The sequence below is a fragment of the Coffea eugenioides genome, chromosome 2, assembly GCF_003713205.1.
Source record: "Coffea eugenioides isolate CCC68of chromosome 2, Ceug_1.0, whole genome shotgun sequence".
In the NCBI taxonomy this organism is placed as follows: Eukaryota; Viridiplantae; Streptophyta; class Magnoliopsida; order Gentianales; family Rubiaceae; genus Coffea; species Coffea eugenioides.
The window spans coordinates 71,938,964-71,959,055 of NC_040036.1; positions in this window are offsets into that span (position 1 = coordinate 71,938,964).

The following is a 20,092-nucleotide window of genomic DNA, read 5'->3' on the forward strand; positions in this document are numbered from 1 at the left end:
AATGGGAACACAAAAGAAAGAAAAATCCTAACTCCTAAAACGTAGGAGTAGTTTCCTAGAGTGTAGGAGGGAATATAGGAGAGTTTCCTAAAAATGGATGAGAGAATATAGGAGAGTTTCCTAAAAATGAATTAGGAGAGTTTCCCAAAAATGGATGAGAGAATATAGGAAAGTTTCCTAAAAAATGGATGAGAAAATATATGAGAGTTTCCTAAATGGGTGAGAAAATATAGAAGAGTGTCCAAGTGAGAACCAAGAGTTACCCAAACTATCTACTTAGTTTCCTAATTGATTTTGGGAAACAAATTAGTTTTGGAAACTTCTTAGAAAACCTTTCTTGCACAACTTTAAGAAACCTTCAAATTCTAACCCAAGAAAGCTACAAATCAGATTTGGTTTCCTTCTTGAAACAACCTTTAGAAACTTCCAAATTCTTACCCAAGAAAGCTACAAATCAGAATTTTCCCCCACACAATTCGGTTGCTATTATTTTTTTTTTCTCTTTGTTTTCTTGCCAACCGATTCTTCTTTTTTTCTCTCTTTTTTTTCGGATGAACAGTACTTCTACAGTACGGTGAATAGTACCAACGTGAACAGTACCCCACGAATTTTTTTTCTTCTTCTTCTTTTTTTTTTTTACTATAACGAACAAACACATCACAAGCTTGGCCAAATGAAATAATATTCCAGATTTGTTTCGGCTAATCAAACACACAAGAAACCTTCAAGATCCTTCAAGAACTCCCAAGCAAGTTATCAAGACTTCAAGAACTTCAAGATTATAACCAAGAAATTCAAGAAACCCTAAATTCTTGTAGGTTCTCTTCAAGGTTCACAAATACCCACAAGTTTAACCAAAATCAGATTTGGAAAGCAAGAAAAACAGCTTGGACGACTCAAAGCTAACTTGGACAGATTTGGAAGGGAAAAAAACCCTAGCCGCCACTACTAAAACTTTCTTTTGTTTCCTTGTTGAACACGGACAGGTTGTAGACAACAACAACACGTATGAATTGGACAGAAATTTGATGCAACAAAGGACACCAAGTATGGTCAGATTGTCAAGACAACAACGACGCATGCATGGACAGATTTGATTTCACCACGACGCCTCAACAACACAAGCAAGTTCGGGCAGAATTTTAGCGAGTGATTTTGCAAAACAACATGGAAACAACGTTGGCCAGATTTGACACAACTAACGGACAGAAATTTGGTGAAGAACGACAACACTCAATGGACAGAATTACTTCAAACAACAAGACACAATACTGACCAGAAATTGACGCAACAATGGACACGAACGGCGGACAGAATTTCAACGATAAAGCAACAATAACAACTAACGGTCAGAATTTTTTTTTTTGGTATAATGCAGCGGAAATAACACCAATCCTTACGACACAACTATGAAAAATAAGGATATAACGAAAGATACCTCTACCTAAGCTCTGAAGCCAATTGATTCGGTCCTCGATCAACACGTTTCGAGACACGTAGCACGATTGCCCAAGAATCTAGTGAGGTTGTCCAACGCTTGGATTGCTGGACCTAAAACCAACACGGACGACACAAATTGGTTAAAGGTTGTAGAACGACGACTCCAATCTAGGTGATTACTCATGTGGATAGGTCGGTAGAACAATCAAGGACAAGCACGAGATTGCTCAAGCACCCTTGTTATTGCAAGTAATGGAACTGTACTCTCAATGTAAGAGAAACAAAACAATATTTATTATCATAAAACGGCTATCTAAAACCTTACAAAGCAAGTCTATTTATAGGTTAAGGGTTACTAAAATCCTAAGGAAAACAAGGAAGGGAAATTTGGCCATCTTAGGGTCAAGATAGGCCGGCCCATGCTTTACTAAATAACTAATCCAACTCTATTAGACACCAAGGCCTAATACCCTAGTCGGCAAGAGTGGGCCGACTTTGCACAACCAAATAAGTCGGGCCACAATTTGGCAAGAGTGGGTCGAATTTGCACAACCAAATGAAACTGCTAATTAAGCTAGCAATTCAACTAATGACTCGATTAAGCCCAACTAACAAACAACTAATAACAAACGACTAAAGGACTAACGATTCGACCAACTCCATTAAGCTTCATTGACTTGAATCAAAGTGTAGACAACTTCAAGCCTTCAATATCTCTATGAAAGTCTTGAGTCAAGGCCGCCATCCATCTCGCCACCCGTACACACATTTGACAGGTGCTGAACTTGTGCAATAATAAGTACCTACTCGAGAAAAATACAGATTTTGTATATAGCAGTGAGTAGGGTCGAATCCACAGGGACTGGGGATAATTCGTTTCTTCTAGAGTCCAAGGTATAGGGGGTTTTGGATTAAATGCTAACTAAATAAATTAACTGCAGAAAATAATTGATTAAGAGAAATAATTAAGGGAAAACTCTAGCCAAGGGTACACTTCAGAAATGGTTCAGGCACTGATCATTGATTCACAGATAATTCCACATTTATTAATAGATTAGTTATAGTTGTCATGCACGCGATAAACAACCAACCTTTCCTTAATTTCTCGATAGTTAAGGTACGACCGTTAACTATTTCTCTAACCCAAAAACAACCCTAGGTACGACCGTAGGATTTAATTTCTAGATTGCATTAATAATTAGAAAGGCCCAATCCTAACTAACAAACACGCTACGAGGGTTTGTTTAAATTAGATCGTATGTTCCCCTGACATAAACCCAATTACGCCAGTTGCTACTGAGATAGGGATAACGAACAATTACGGATTCAATTACACATATTTAGCAAAATAGCCTATATGAATAATTAATTATTGCGCACTAATCAATCATCCACACGAGCTATAACGGTTAAAAGCAGGAAACATATGAATACCAATAAATGAATGAAGCAATTAAAATGAATGAAGCAATTAAAATAAATTAGATCTCACAGTAATTGTTGAACCAAATCTTCAGTTGTTCCCTTGACTAGAATTGAGAAGCTAGTTCTCCATTAATGGAGAACCAGCTGTCCAAGAATAAAAATAATAGTCGAGCTTTTCTAATGTTTTTCTCCTCTTTAAAAAAGTCGGCTCCGGAGGAAAAATAAAGACCTAAGTGCCTGCGAATTTGTTGCTGGCCAAACTCCTCATCTGCCGCCCCTTCAATTCGAAAGCTAAGGAATTGTTTTTGAAAACTACTGCCAGTCAAAACAAAAACCAAGTCCCCTAATAATAGTCAACAATAGTGGCTCTTAAGGGTCTCTCACAAAACATACGAGAGATTCCCTTTTTTTCTCCCTTCAATTTCGGTCAAAGCAAGATTGGAAGACAATTGCAATGGTCCCCACTTTCCAAGGTCAACAACCGTGGCTTTCTTGTCTCCTGATTGCTTACAAAGCATTCAAAGCCAGACGAAATACATGCCAAGCCAAGCAGACCTACTAGGAGTATAATACTTCCCTCCTAATCCTCCGTCAATAATCCACGTAGACTCCATTTTGAATTGAAAAACTCTTGAAAAATCACATCTTTTATTCTCTTTTTGCTCCACCTTCCTACAATTAGTACCAAATATCAAATATAAGTAGAATCAATCAATTAAAATAATATTTGGCTAAAATCAGGGGGAGAATAATTATAAATTTAACAACAAATTATGACCTATCAACATCATGTCATCTATATATCCTCTACATAATTTTTAACATCAATCTGGTTCAATTTTCTCCTCGAATCTACAATATGCCAGGATGCCAAATCCTTCATAGAACCAGATGCCACGAGTCTGTTTTAGTCTTCAAGACTAAACGATTCTTCTAGCTTACGTGCCGTACATGGATGAATTTTGATGACTTTATTAAGTGCTTTTCCAAAATATAATTCAATTTCCTTTTGTAACATGGATGCGTTGGGACATTATGCCGTTTAGCCCTGATGCTTTTATTGTGTCTTAACTAACATTACCGCAATCCTAATACGGCTGTTAAAATTGATGGCGAGACATCCACTAACTTCATCTTTTGCAATTACCTTCTTTGTCTAATTATCTTTATATGACTTGACGTAAAAAGAAAAAAGAGGTTACTGGACAATGAACTGAAATTTTGTTCAACATGCATGCAAAATAAGCCTTAGGAAGGTTTGGTAAGTGGTAAAATTTTCAAGAGGAACAAAGTTTTGAATATCATGAAGCCATTTTTGAACCAAATGGTCAGTTAAATTTTGAGTCCACCCTTGTCAAGATTGGAGCATATCTTAGCTTCTTTGTTGAGAATATGGTGAAAATTCTTTGCTTGCCAAGTTCTTTCGGAGCTATGTTTGCAGGGAGATTATAGTTCTAGTTTTGTCTAACTTCTATTTGCTGAATGGAGTTTGTTGTTTCAAGTCAACACAAATTGGTTCAATTGGTAATATTAGATTATTATTATTTTTTATTTTACAAAAGATCATGTGTTCGAATCTCATAACTGATGTCTTCAAAATCAAGATATGTCTTCAATAGTGTGTTTGGATGCCACTGCGAATATTTTCAAAATCAGGATATACCTTTGACGGCAAGTTCGAAATCAAGAAATGTCTCCAAAATCATAGATTGTAAGCCGGTGTCTTCAAAATAGGATATGTGCTATCAAATCCCACTGATGATGTCTTCAAAATTAGGATATGTCTTCGATAGTGTGTTTAAATCTCACTGTCAATGTCTTCAAAATCAAGATATGTCTTCGATAGCAAGTTCGAAATCAAAACATGTCTCCAAAATCATAGATTGTAAGCCAATGTCTTAAAAATCAAAATATGTCCACGACAGCAAGATTGAAATCAAGACATGTTTCTGAAATCATAGATCACTGACAATGATACTTATAGATTATCCATCAACATAATTCTTACATTCGTACTAGGATTTAAACACATAGACCTTTTGTGAAGATTTTTTTTTTTTTTGGTAAATAAGGATGCATTAAAGTAAAAGTCAAGTCTACAGAGTGGAAATTAAAGTACAGTCATCCGTGGGGTGGTAACACCCTTTAAGTCTTACAAAAGCAAGGGATGGACAAAATTAGGACATAATTCAAAAAAAGTGAAGTCTTGAGTGCTGCTTCTTCCCCAATTTGCTAGGATGTCTGCACATTTGTTTGCTTCGCGATAGTTATGGTAGAAACATGTTTGCTAGAATGTAGTCAACAGCTCCCTGCAGTCAAGAATAATAGGCAAAAGTTCATGAGAAATAAGATTATTTAACTTACACAACGAGATGATACTGGAAGAGTCCATTTCCACTTTGAGAGAGTGGATGTTGAGGTTTTTTGCAAGTTGTAAACCATCTCTAAGAGCCCAGCATTCTGCGGAAGGAACGGAACCGGAGCCTAAATTTCTTGCGAAGCCTGCAATCCATAACCCATTTGAGTCACGAATTATGCCACCAGCTCCTGCCTGGTTTGATGGTCCAGAGACCGAACCATCAATGTTGAGTTTGACAAAATCTATAGCCAAGGGGATCCATCTAATGAATTTTTCCTGTCTAGGGGATCTGGTGATATGAGAACCAGGTCCTAATAGGAAAAATTCATGGGCATGGTGAAGGAAAAATTTGATAGAATCTAAAAAAAATTTTTGAAAGATCTTAGCATTGTGAGCTTGCCAAAGGCTCCAACAACCAAAGCTAAAGATGGTTCCCCAGGGAATAAGATTGAAAGGTGAAGGAATGGTAGAGGAGCATCCATCCTTGATCCAAGAATAAAATCTGAGTTGGTTTGGGGACAGTTTTGAGAGATTTAGGTAAGTTTAAGCCAAAAGGAGGTTGCTTGGTGACAAAGCCTTAGTATGTGGTCCGAATCCTCAGAAGGAGCTTCACAAAAAGGACAAGAGGCTTCGGATAGAATTGTACGGTGGGTAAGAAGGCTTTTCGTAGGGAGTCTATCCTGGGAGGCTAGCCAAAGAAAATGCTTGACTTTTGAAGAGGTATTAACTTTCCAGATCCAACGGAAGTGGGATGGAGTTCTATTGTCTACTGGACATGAGGAAGGATTTTTGCACAAATTATAAGCTGATTTAGAGTTGAAAACCCCATTGTTGGAGTGATTCCACCTAAGGAAGTCATGAGATGGATTGAGCTCTTGTCTTGGTGTACCCTTGATTTTCTTCAACAGATGAAGGGGAAGCTGGAAGGAGATTCTATCTAGGTTCTAGCTGGTGGGGGAGTGAAAGAGTTGAAAGACTCTTAAGTCCTCTTCCCCCTCAGTTAGAGGCCCCTGGATTTGGCTTCTGATAGAACCGGAATGGAGCCATTTATCTCCCCACAATCTGACTGTATGCCCATCTCTGATAGACCAAATTATACCTTCGTTGAAGGTTTTGATCTTAATGTTTAGGCTTTTTTTATTTATGGAGCCATTTACATTGTTGAGATGGAGCATGTGGGTGTTAGTGGAATTATATTTATCCACATAACAGTGCCTGAGGACTTTCACCCAAGATTTGTTACTCTCTTGGGTGATATTCCAGCAGAGTTTGACTTTTGCAGCCTTGTTAAGCAAGGCAGCCTGTTTGAGTCCAAGTCCCCCGAGGTGTTTGTCTTTGGTGATATTATCCCAGCTAACCAGATGAATTTTTTGTTTATCTTCTGAAGAACCCCAGAGGAATCTTCTCTGCTCTTTGTCAATCTCATGACAAATTTTTTGTGGTAGAGGAAGGTATTGAGTGTAATAAGCTGGGATAGCAGAGATGGATTGTTGAGCAATGGTTTTCCTGCCTACTAGGGACAAGAGTTTGGATTTCCAGCCTTCAAGTTTATTTTTGACTTTGTCAAGAATAAAAGAGAAGTTTCTTATTGAAGGTCTGGAGATGGTGAGGGGGATACCCAAATAGGCGCCAAGGTCTTCAGTGGTGTTGATGTTGAGCATCTGAGAAAGAACTGTTTTTTGGGTAGAAGGGGTATTGGAGGAGAAGAGGACTTTTGACTTCTCAAAGTTAATGGTAAGTCCAGATTGAGGCAAAAATCATTTAAGGCAGTTGTTACTGCCTGAATGGAGGAAGATTCGACAGTGCTGAAGAGAATTACTTCATCTACATAAAAATAGTGGAAGAGGGTGGGGCCCTGTCTACCAAATTTAATTGGTTTCCACAGCTTTTTTTCGCATAGGAGTTCTATTTTTTGAGATAGGTACTCCATGCAGAGAATGAAAAGGTATAGGGAGATAGGGTCTCCCTGTCTAATACCTCTAGAAGGGGTAAAAATTTCTGTGGTTTGACCATTTATGATTAGGCCTAGTCTAGAAGAAGAGATGCATTGCAAGATAAGATTGATGAAAGTAGGAGGAAGCTAGAAATGGTAAAGGGCTTCCCTAATAAAACCCCATTCCAATTTGTCAAAGGCATTTTCAAGGTCGAGCTTGATTGTACAATTGCCAGTTTTCCCACTTTTTTTTCAATCTAAAGAAAGCTTCTTGTACAAGCAGAATATTGTCTGAACAGCTTCTTGTAGGAAGGAAACTTGCTTGAAGCGGGGAAATGATATCAGAGAGAATAGGTCTTAGTCGGTTGACTATGATTTTTGCTAGTACCTTGTAGGCAGAGTTAATTAAGCCGATAGGTCTAAAATGGTTCAGGGTTTCTGGGTGTTACATTTTCGGGATGAGACAGAGGAGTGTATAGGTTTGAGCTCAAAGCAATCAGAGATCAGTTTAATGAGGGAAGGTGAGGTTTTATCCCAAAATTTTTGAAAGAAATAGAGGTGAAGCCTATCTGGTTCCGGGGATTTGAAAGGTTTAAGTTCAAAGAGGGCTTTTTTATTTCTTGAGGAGTAGGCTTAAGTGCAAGAGATCTTAAGGGCTCAAGTTTTTGGTTTGCAAAGGGTATGGGAAAAGGCTCAGGTTCTAGGTAATTTGAGGTAAAGTCTGTGGTGAAAAGGTTGGCAAAGTAGGATCTGAAGATGTGTTTGATAAGAGAAGGATCAGTGACCCAATTACCAAGTTCATCTTCAAGATAAGAGATTTTGTTCTTGTTTCTCCTACACACGGTAGTGGTTTGAAGAAATTTGGAACTAAGGTTGCCCCAGCAGAGATAATCCATTCTAGATTTCATTGCCCAAAGATCTTTTTCTTGATTCAGGACATGATTATATTCAGCTTGAAGAGAAATTTCCAGCTGGTCCAAAAAGGTTGAGTGATGACTTTGAAGCGATGATTGAATTCCCTTTAGCCTGTTGAGAATTTTCCTTTTTTTTTTAATTGAATTCCAATTAGAAGTTAGACAAAAAAGGTCACAGACCTTTTGTGAAGATATGTCTTTGGCAGCAGGGTCCGAAGTCAAGACATGTCATCAGAATTGAATTTAAACATATAGACCTTTGTGAGCATATGTTTTCGAAGCAAGATTCAAAATTGAAACACGTCACCAGAATCATGGATCACTTATAACGGTATTTACAGATTATCCACTAACATAATCGTCACATTGATAATAGGATTTAAACACAGACTTTTTGTGAATACGTAATCTGCGCTTACCAATCAAATGAAAAAATTTTGGCAGCCAAGGTCGTTATAATGCATATAATGCAGAAAAAATGGAATTTTACACATTCTACTAGCATTGAACTTGTAATTTGTAAAAGAATAGCACATTGTCTAAGAATGATGATAATATCTGAAGGCAACATTATAATATCCAAGGCAGCGAGGAGTAGTATTACCATTACCAACAGCGACAGAAAAAGGTTTTAAAAATCAGTCGAACAAAAATTCAAGTACCAATCAATAATCAATAACCTACCCGTAAAAAATGCCCAAGAGAGTTCGAGAAATTCATCGAAAACAGAAACTCAAAATACAAAATAATTATTAAAAGTAGAAAAAAAAGAATAGTGTAGGTTTTTCTACCTCTAATAATATCTACCTCCAGAGAAACTACCTAAGTTAGATATGTAATTTCCAACGATTTTGTTACATGCGTATGGTTCTAGTGTCAACATAAGTGAGAATATAGCTTGATTGTGGCATATCTTGAAATAACGCTTTCGATCATTTCCAACTCTCAAATAGTGGAGAAACCTTTTTAAATAAGCTCCATTAATTTGGATTGCATTTTATTTAAGAGATATTTTTTTGTAACTTATAAAGGGTCTATGCAAGACAAAAAAAAGGGGTAAAATTTTGCTAAAAGAATCTTTGACAAATTCATTTCCCAAATTGTAAACCGAATCGAAATATTAGCTCATCGTCAATTTCAAAATGCCCTTTAAGTTTCAACGTTAATTACTAGAGATTTGAAATGCAGAGGCATTAATTTGCATTGATTTGTTGAAAAAAGAAAAAGCAAACACAAAATACTATATATTTTTAGCCGGTTGAGGACCTGAGGCTTCAATCTTCTTGTACGATCCATATCCTCAATGATTGCATTCTCTTCTCAATAAATGTGAATCTGAAGAGATAAGAAGGTCCTACACTTGTACACAGGGTGGAAAATTTTGCATCCACTTCACGATTTAGATATTTGCTTCCCTTTTTTTTTTCAGAGATGATAACTGTTGTACAACCTAATCTATCCTACACTAGAGGGAGGAGGCGGACCTAAGAAGATCCAAGAATAATTCGGAAAGGATTGAAGCACCACTGGATCAAACGGATGCCGTACTTACCTGCCTGAATTTTTTAAACAAAGCCACTTTTTAACGAGACAATAATGCTTTGGTGTGGCCACCAGCCCAAAGCTGGTGGTTAGATATTTGCTTCTCCGGGGTCCATATGTGGTTGGTTTCTATTGTGCGGATTACAGGTTTCCATGGTACGTCACTTCTTGAAGCCAGATCCTGAATCTTGAGAGCAATAATGAATAAGTTGTTTGCTTCACTTCATGCCTCCGAACTGCAAATAGAACTAGATTCCGATCTTGTAATTGATTTATATTTCTTGTAAGAATACTAATCATCATGAATTTGCTTCACTACTGTCTGATTGTTAGAAGATGACTTAGGAGGCCTTTAGTTGTCTTGTTTTGTAAAAGACAAATAATTAGATTAATGCATATTCTTTCATATAAAAAAATGAATAAAAGTGTCAACCTTCGAACCCTTGCTCTTAAATTGCATAAATAAAGCTTGAGAGTTGAGAATTTCCACATTTATTGCCACACTTTAGATGCTATACTAGGCATTTGACCCCGCGCTTGTCGCGGGGTGCCCATATTTGGTGTTATTGAGTGATGAAGAATATAAAATAAAGTAGAAGAAATCATAAATAGAGAATTATTGATTTGTTGAATATTATAGTAGTGACTGTAGATTAAGCAAGCAAATATGAGATAGTATATGTAAATGTAGAGGGATGTGAAATTGGTATCTATTGTAACAGTGTTAACTGATGATTTATTTATGAAGAATATGTTTGTGTAGGAAATAGATTATGAATAGGAAAGCTAAAAGCATGCGTTTTTTTTTTATATACATCCTAACTGAAGAGTGCAGCTTGCTACAAAAGTTAGTTGCAATTTTTACAAAACAAAATTCTAACGAGCTGCCTTGGTTGTTAAATAAAAAGTACAGTTTTTAGTCTTACATCCAACTGCAATGTAAACTGGTTAGTCTAGTTTTTGATGCTTTGTGGCACGGTTTTTTTCTAAACAGTATTCATCCTCTGATGAAAATTTACGCTTGCGACCCATATGGAATTGCAGCTAAAACCAAAAGAATTCTGTTATCTATAATATGCAACAATAATAATGACAAATCATCTGAAGTTTGTCCAAGCAATCAGAACAAGTGTGCATGAAAGAGACGATCACTATTCAATAGGCAAAAGGATAACAAACACGGCTTGAAAAATAAAACACAACGAAGCAGAATAGACTAAGCAGTAAGCAAATGAGAAGCAATTAAGTGAAGAAAGGATTGCTTTACCTGAACAATAAGCGTCGAATAGGATGGTGGAAAACTAGGGTGTATTAAATGAACTGGTATGATCATGGAAAAAGTACATACAGTGAGCATGAGCAAAATACACCAAAATGGAAAAAGTGACGAGATTTTTTAAATTTGCTAAGAATTAATGGAGTCAACTAACATAAGAAAATTCAGAGTCAATGCAAACTAAAAAGCTGCAACAAGAAAAATGATTCTGTGCGAAGTAGTAAGTTTTTTGGCAAAAATCATGGGAAAAATAGATATTCTCAGGTAATTAATACGGAAGAGAAAATGATAGAAACAAAACTTCAATCATAAGGAAAGAAAATAAGTAACTGCAGATTGATTAAGAGTAAAAGAGGAAAAGGTCGACCAGGAAATGCAGTAAAGAAAAACAAGGAGATACCTGATTGAAGCGGGTGCGAAGCTAAGAATTCGAAACAAAGATCAGGAAAAGCCAACAGAAAATAAAAAGCTAACAGAAAGGCGTAAGAGAAAAGAGAAAGATCTCTAAAGCATTATAATAGTTGGTAGTCCGTAGGTAAAGAAAACCAAACCAAAGAAACTGACGGTGGAAAGGTTAAATGTAGATAGAACACATAGTCTTGAGCTATACAAAGAGTTTGTGCTTTGGCAGAACCAAGCACGTGCATGCATTAAATCTGATTAATGATTGCAAGTCCACTATGACAATATGTAATCTGTGAAAGAACTGAACAAAGCAAGCATATCTCTTTCTTTAAGTATATGACATGAACTGTAACAACAAGTGTAACTTCTAATTTTTAACCACGTAACATAAATTTTGCGCCACGTTACATTTAACCACCAGGGAAGAACCATGTAAAATTTGAGAGCATGTGGTGGCATCGTAGAAAAATTGCAGGATATGTTGGCATCATAGCAGAATTGCACCAGAGGACAAAGCAGGACAAAATTATTGATTGTCTTAGTCTAATGTGAGATTTTTTTAATAAGATAGATTTATAGTATTTTGTATGATAATGGAGTTGGAATAGTTGATAGAGAGTTGATATATTGGATTGATTTATTTATAAATAAATATAGTAAAACTGATGCGATTTGTATTGTGTTTTATAAAATTAATATGATTAAAAGATTTGATGGATAATATTGGTTTTAAAAAATTTTGTTTTTATTTTTATTTAGTGATAAATAAATAGTTTTAAATTAATGAGATATATATTAATTTTTTTAAGTTGATTGGATGGAAAAATAGGTGAAGAATTACATTGAGAGTGTTATAATTTTGGTATCTTGGGCATTGGTAGTTTATGTATTTTAGGACGATGATATTTTCATAATTTAGATAGGTAGGATGAGAAAGTGTGCATTGTTGCAGTGGAAAAGTCTATGGAAAAGATATAAGAGAATGGGAAGTTTGTTGAAAAATCAATGGAAAATAGATTTTTTTGGGTCAATTTTGATATAGTTTGGGTGTTGTGCAATGAGATAGATGAATAATTTGGAATAATTTGACACTATAGCTTGGTAAAATATTTGTTTATTGATTAAGTAGGTTTTTTTCTGTAAGTAAAGATGATATTGATTAAGTTATGAATAAATGTGACTGCAATAAATGGAAGCTGTATTTTTTTAATTAATAGAACCTGAATAGGTAAAGGATAATATTATTTTTGAGAGTTGAAAGATTTTATATTAATAGTTTAGTACTAAATGGATATTATTGAAAGTGAGGTGATGCATATAAATTTTTTTATAAGAAATTGAAATGATTGTACGTGAAAATTATAGAGTTTAACCACTGCAATTTACAGAAGAATTTTTCAACATTTATTGTTTGATGTTTATGCGACTTATTTTATTGTACTCAAAGCTGTAGCGAATCTTGTATTAATACATAGATATAGGCATGCGATATATTTTGTAATATGTGTGCATATATATATATATATATATATATATATGCTTTTTTATATTTGTGGTATTCCTATTTGTCCTGTGATTCATGTGTCAATATGATATTGTTTTTTTTAGTTGTATCATGTATATGTTTGCTATATATATAAGGATACTGTTTTAAGTATTTGTATGTAAATTTGTGGTTGTTTGGTTATCTTTGTTATAGTTTCAAACCTTTTGATTTTGGTTTTTAGTGATATATTTTCCAATTTTTGAAATGTCATCGAACTAACATCTTGGAAATAGAGGGAAATTATCCTGTATTTTTCAAAACAATCAGTCGTATTAATGCAAGCTAATACAATGTGGCACAATTGATTTATATTTATTAGATACACACAAAATTTGTGTTGATATATATATCTACATATATATAATTTTTTGAAAATAAATATTTTTATCGATAAATATATATTTCGATATATATTTTCGAGCTGCAACAAAGAAAACCAAAAAAAATAACATCTTGCAAATAAAGGGAAATTATCCTGTATTTTTCAAAACAATTAGTCATATTAATGCAAGCTAATACAAAATGGCACAATTGATTTGTATTTATTAGATACACACAAAATTTGTGTCCATATATATACATATATATAATTTTCCGAAAATAAATATTTTTGTGGATACATATATTTTGATATATATTTTCGAGCCGCAACAAAGAAAACCAAGGAAACAATAATTATTAGGAAATGAAATGTAGGAGCTGAACAGCTGCAACAAACAAAGAAAACAAAAGAAAATGGAATAATTAGGGAGATGATAGCTAAAGACCGTTGGAATAAGACTAGCAGAAATATACCGTGCTTGTGCACGGTGAAGAATTTATGTAATGCCCACAATGAAATTTGGTAACCAGCGAATTGCAATTATAAACTAACGATATGGAGAACATTGAAGGCAAAATAATTTGGTGTAATTAATAGAATTAAAGAACATTTATTACAATTAATATATTTACACATTATTTGGCTTTCTACAGGTGAAAACTTTTTTGAGTTTGGATATGATATTACAGTAATAAAGGTCACGTTTCAAAGTCACAAAATTGCATAGGCTGGACTCCTGACACTATTAGTTACCAATTTGGTCAACATGTATGGAAATGCACGAAAGCTACGCTGACCCTTTATTTACTGCTTGACAGAGAAACGATGAAATGAAATCAAACAAAATAGGTTAATTGACGAAAATAGTCCTGCCATGGAATGTCTGTCAAACTTGAGGAAATTTTTGATGCATGTTGATTTTAATGTATTTCATGTTTTGGTGTGTGTCATGTAATTGTGCATCTATTGGAATAGCTTAGCTTAATTTTTTTATTAACGCATTTTTTTGTTTGATACCTTTCTTGGTTTATGCTACAATATATTTGAATTGTATCATAGTCATATTAAGTATACCGTTCTTAATAAAAGGCACAAGTTTAAAGATAAGATGTTAAGCCTCGTAAAATTGCATATTATATGAGAATAATGAAGCGTTGAGAGTTGAAGTTGTAGATTTATTCAAAGCTTTTTACAAAAAATCAAGCACAGTCCTGAATGGTTGAAAATAATTCTGCAGCATGTTGTCCATAAATTGCTAAGTTAAATTGATATGGAAAAAGAATGGACAATAGAAACTGACATTCATATGTTTATTGAACATATAAGAAGAACAACCCGTTTCTTGCAGAATAAATTTAAAAGAAAGGTCTAAGTTCTACCGGTTGGTGTATCAGAGAAGATGTAGAACTTATTGTACCAAGGGAATAGTTTTTCGACTCCATGTTTGTTGAAGATTAGGACAGTATTGCAGGACTTTGATTCAGGGATAAATACTAAAGTATCGCCAAATTGTAGTTGATGCTCAAACTTAAACGTATTCCAATTATTTGTAAACTGTCTCTGACGCATTCCAAGAGTGACTGTCGTATTTACAATTCTCAGGGTGGTCAGAGGAGTTTTGTCACCATGCATGAAGGAGGATACAAACTCGGGCACTTTCTGTTGTTCATCGACAAAAAAATTTATTAGTGGGAAAGAAAGTAATGAATGATAAAATAAAACAGGATATAGCCAAAGCTCACAAAATTACGCTGGTTTTGTTGAGTGAAGATCTCATAGAATGATAGCCCATCAGAGATGTCTTGAATGAAATTTGGTTTCATTGCTGATGCTACTTTCCGGCACAACATTCTTTGTCCTATATTTCATACAAAAAAAGTTTAAGTGTACGAAGGTGAGAAATAAAACAAGAAAAAACTATTAGACGGGAAGTAAAAACAGAAGAAGATAATGCGTCCCATACATAAAATGGAGAACAAAGTAGCTAATAATTGTTTGATCAAGGGAGAAGAACAGAGATGAATGAACTATTAAAGATTATGTTTCAATTCCAATATAAAAAATTAAGTACCTTTTGCTGCAGCAAGAAAAATAAGCAACAGACCATAGCAAGCAAAACCTGGAGAAAATTAAGAGGGCCATGAAAAAATGGATAATAGGAAAATGTCATTTTCAGATAGGAATATAAAAAAAAAGAAGAACAGCAATAAATGTCACTAAACTGCAAAGGGTATATACCAAAAATGGAGAAAAAAGTAGCTAATAAGTGTTCGATCAAAGGAGAAGAACAAAGATGAATGAACTATTAAAGATAATGCTTCAATTCCAATAAAAAATAAAAACAAGTACCTTTTGCGGCAGCAAAAAAAATAAGTAGCAGCTCGTAGCCAGCAAAACCTAGAGGAAATTAAGAGGGCCATGCAAAAATGGATAAAAGGAAAATGTCATTGTCAGATAGGAATAAATACAAAAAAAAAAAAAAGAATAGCAATAAATGCCACTAAACTGCAAAGCGTAGAAACAATAGCATTAAATAAATGAATATGATCAAGAAAGCACGCGAAGCATACAAGCGCAGGAGAAAAAACAGGAGAAAAAAAGTCTAACAAAAGCAAAAGCAATGTTTCAGCAGGAAAGCTGACAAAAACAACGGAGGCAACAAAAAAATTGGGCAAAAGGAAAGTAAAAAATCGAACTTCAAACAATAGGAGACAACAGTGCAATGAGAATGAAAAATGATAGAACAAAGAGAATCATAAAACAAAAAAAAAATGCAAAAGGAATATTAATAATAGTGACAGGCCAAAAAAAGCAGTAAGCATGGGAAGTAGAAGAATATGAAAAACAAAATAATCGAAGGGGAAAAAATATAAAGACTATTACAAGAATAGGGGAAGGGAAAATAGAGCATCACTTACAATAGATGTAATAGCAGACAGTAAAAAACAGTAGTGAATGAAGAAAGACGCACAACGAAACGGAGGGAAGGAAAAGCTCGAGGAAGAAGAAGCAGAAGCAATACATAAAACGAAGTAAAACAAGAAAAGCAAGCTAAAATGCAAGGGAAAGAAATTTACATGATTACCTGTCTTGTATTCGGTGCATGAAAACTCGGGAAAGCATGTTTAAAGATATGCAAATCTCGCATGGAGACGGCTTTAATGAATTGCAGATTGTGTTTGGTGAGAGGTGAATCCACCGACCAATAGAAAGAATGGGCAAGGCCGCTGCTTATTTTGTACAGCTAGATAATGATGATGAAAGAAGCAAATACTGGACAGTGACCAATCTGAATTGAGAGGAGGAAAAAAATTAGAAGATGGGTGGTGCGGTGCAGGGGCATGTTGATGACGAAGAAGCAAAAGGCAACAACCCATTGAAGATGTCATTTCCAACACACGGGCCACGTGACTTCCGCATGAGGAGGACGAAAGACCAGCAAACAATTGAAGTACCATTCCCACTTTATATATAACTAGCAGAAATATACCGAATTGATGTAATGCCCACATTGAGCATTATAGTGTATGAATTTAATAAAGTAGTATAATTGATATTTGCAGTATGATGTGTATAAATTATGTGGTGTAGGGGAGATAATTATAAAGATGGAAAAAAGGATAAACTAACTATTACTTCAAATGACACCACCATCCGAATTAAGAATCCAAAGGTTAGTAGAAATTATTTTTTTACCATGTACCATGAAATTTGGTAAGCAGCGGATTGCAATTATAAATTAACGGTATGGAGAATTTGGCATTAACAAAACAGGAGATAATTAAGGTAGAATATAATAAACTTAATTATTTGTCCCACCCTTAGTGAAACAGATAAAAAAAAATTTTGTAGCCAAATAAAGCGAACAGATAACTGTTTGTAGGCAAAATAATTTGCTGTGATTAATAGAATTAAAGAACATTAATTACAATTGATATATTTACACAACACGTATAGAAAAAGTTCTTCCTTCCTTTCTCGGGGCATCTCGGCATAACGTTTCCGGCATTTTGCATTTCTATCCATGATATGGTATGATACGAGACTTGTGAGAGAACTACATAAACGGCTCACAAGCATTTCCAACCGCAAAGTAGGGACATTAGACAGGAAGTAAAAGCAGAAGAAGATAACGTGGCATATACATAAAACGAAGAACAAAGTAGCTAATCATTGTTTGATAAAAGGAGAAGAACAGAGTTCAATGGATCAGTTGACATAGCGCCTCAATTACAATAAAAAAGCATTAAGCACCTTTTGCTGAAGTAAGGAAAATAAGTAGCAACTTTTAGTTAGCAGAACCTGCAGGAAATCAAGACGGCCAGGAAAAATAACAATAAATGTCAGAAAACTACAAAGTGTAGAAACAATAAAAGCATGAAAACGAAGATGACAAAGAAAGCATACGAAACATATAGAACAGAGGCAATGTTCAGCATGAAAGGCGACAAAAAGGAACAGAGGCAACAAAAAAATTGGGTAGAAGTGAAAGTAAAAATGAAAACTAAAGCAACAAGAGACAACAATGGAATGAAAATGAAAACTATAGAACAAACAGAATCGTAAAACAATTAAAAATGCAGGATGAATAATAATAGTATCGTCAGGTAGAACAAAGCAGTAAGCATGATAAGTAGAAGAATATGAGGAAAAAATACAAAAAGAGTATTACTAGAATAGGGATAGCGAAATTGGAGCAACACTTACAGTAGATGTAATAACAAACAGCAGGAAAATAGAAATAACACTGATTGAAGAAAGACGCACAAGGAAACAGAGGAAAGGAAAAGCTCGAGGAAGAAGAAGCGGAGGCAATGCATAAAACGAAGCAAAAGAAGAAGGAAAGCAGGCTGAAATGCAAGGGAAAGAAACTCAAATGATTACCTGGATTCTCTTGCATGCATGAGAACCCGAGAAAGCACGTCTAGAGAGGTGCAAATCTTGCATGGAGACGCCAAAAATTAATGGATTGTAGGCTGCGTATGCTGAGAGGTGACTCCGCCGACCAATAGAAGAAACGGGCAAGGCGTCTACTTATATTGGCTCGATTATTAATATTTTGTTTTCATTATACTAATCTATCATTAGTATTAGGCTTATAATAATAAGTACTATTATTATTATGATTAATAATATTTTCATCACAATATAGATAAGATATTATACTAATCTATCATTAGTATTAGCCTTATAATAATAAGTACTATTATTATTATGATTAAGAATACTTTTATTACAATATAGATAAGATATATATCATATAAGAAAATATATAAAAAACTGGAAAACGAAAATAAAGCGAAAAATATTATGCAAAAGGGGAAAAAGATAGTCAGGCAGTACCCACAATAGAATAAATAATATTAAATACGGGATAAAGAAAAAAATAGTATATTAAAAATATACTAAAGATTTATTTAAAGAAGGAGAGGAAAAAAAAAGCATGGGTACTATATAAAAAAGAAGCAAATACTGAATAGCAAAATAATATATACGAAAGAATTTATAACTAATATAAAAAATATAGGCTAAATAGAATATAGGTATATAATATAATATAAAAACAAAGAAGGAGCGGAAAAAAAAACAGCATGGGTATATAAAAAAGATGCAAATAATGGATAGTGACCAATCTGAATTAAGGGGAAAAAAAATAGAAGATAGATGGTGCAGGGGATGTGAAAAATGACAGTGCACGATGGCGGAGGAGCAAAAAGGCAGCAACCCACTTAGGACCAGCAACAGGATTTGCATGGCCATGTGATTTGCACACGAGTAGGAGGACGAAAGACCAGCAACAATTCAACTGGCATTCCCACTTTATATAAAGTTCTTTATATTCAATACTTCCAAAGTTAATAATAATAATAATAATAATAATAAATAAAGTTCTTTAGCATACGATACTTCCAAAGTTAATTAACGAGAAAATGGAATATGAGTACAACAGCAAAAGGAGACAATTAACTTGTAAGTGAAGCTTGACGACTACATATTGGACCAGAGGACATTGACGATGGACAAAGGAGTACATATTGGACCAGAGGACAAAGAAGGACAAAATGAACAGCGGAATTACAAAATAACCGGCGGAAATCACTGTAGCAAGACCTTCCACGCTTTATGTAATTAGACATTTAACTTTTTATCTTTTCGAGATACTAATACTTGAAGGATAAATTCCTGTTAATTAGTGCTGGTTGGACGTGGTTAAACAAAATTACAAGGGAAAATGTCTATTTTAGTCCCTCATCTTTAGGGTCTTAGCCAATTTATCCCTCATCTATCACTACCACCATTTTAGTCCCTTATTTTTGCCAACAAAAAAAATTCAATTTAGGATCTCTAGCAAAAAATTAAAAATTTCTAATACTATTAGCCACATACAATGCGTTTGCTTTGTTAAAAAGTGAACATTTTGGTCCATATCTTCAAAGTTGTGTTCAATTTTGTCCTTAAAAGCACACACACACATGCTAATTGATATACGGTGACATGTAAGGGATAAAATTAGACGTGACTCTCATGATAATGAAGCAAAATTATCATTTTTAATTGTACACTTACTGCATGCATACAGGGCTAACTCCGCTAGAAATTTTAATTTTCTGTTAGAAGGTCTAAATTAACTTTTTATAGTAAAGATAAGGGATCACAATGGTCACAATAATAAATAAAGGACTACATTAGTCAAAACTCTAAAGATAAGGAACTAAAATGATCTAAATCTTGTTTTGGGTCTTTAAACTTAAAAAAGTCCCAATTTGAATTTTACAAAACATCTCAATTTGATCCCTCAAAATAAGAAAGTATCATTTTAATCCTTCAAAGTAGCACAAAAGTCTAAACTTTAGTTCCTCAAATGAAAACCAAACTCTCAATTTGCTCATCCAAGTCGATAAAATAATATCAACTTGGTTTTCCTAACTT